Raw genomic sequence first — 802 nt, 5'->3', positions numbered from 1 at the left:
AAAGTAGTGCTGTACACTTAATTAATATTGAAGCACATTGAAGACGTGACATCTGCATGTTTCTTTGTGAATGGCGTGGTTTCGTCTACTACACGCATACTGAAGCAAGCGTGATGCTCGTGGTGTTTTCAGCATCAACTCTCTCACTATATACTTCATATGAATTTCATCTCCAGGGGCTAGTTGCACAAACGTAGCCTCTATGTTAAGACACTGTCTTAACTAGTCTGACCAACTAGCAGTTAGTCAAAGGGTTTAATTTGATTTAAAAAAAACTACATGCACACTGAAATCAGAATACAGAATAAAACTTAAAACAGAACTGAAAAAATTAAAACTAAAAGTCCGGTACTAAAAATCGCACCCAGTTCCGGCGGTGCGAACACGCCGAAAAGTGGGTAGTTCCACAATTAGTTCTGGTACTATGAAAAGGTTCCCGCGGTGCGAAAGGCCCTAATAGCTCATACATTATGGCTAACTTTTCTTAAAAAAATACATTAAAAAAAATCATAAAGGGGTGAGTAAATCATAGTAATAGAGACGGGAAGAGCAGTGAAAATTAATATCACTGAGGGACCAAGAGAGAGAAAGCGCACATGTACTGCTGCTTTAAGTTCTGCCACATTATTCTCTCTAGCCCGATCTGGCCGAGTGAAAGCATTTCCTCTCCTCTCCCATTCCACAGGGTCATTAATTGGAGAGATAATCTACTTGATCTCTACACAATGAGTGATTCATTGAGACTCTCATGTGTGGTTTTTATCACTGCCAAGAGCAGATTACATTGAAAAAAAGCAAATGT

This window comes from Sinocyclocheilus grahami, unplaced genomic scaffold (genome assembly GCF_001515645.1).
Source record: "Sinocyclocheilus grahami isolate Dianchi unplaced genomic scaffold, SAMN03320097.WGS_v1.1 scaffold3366.1, whole genome shotgun sequence".
Taxonomy (NCBI): domain Eukaryota; kingdom Metazoa; phylum Chordata; class Actinopteri; order Cypriniformes; family Cyprinidae; genus Sinocyclocheilus; species Sinocyclocheilus grahami.
Note: the sequence above shows the minus strand (reverse complement) of the source record.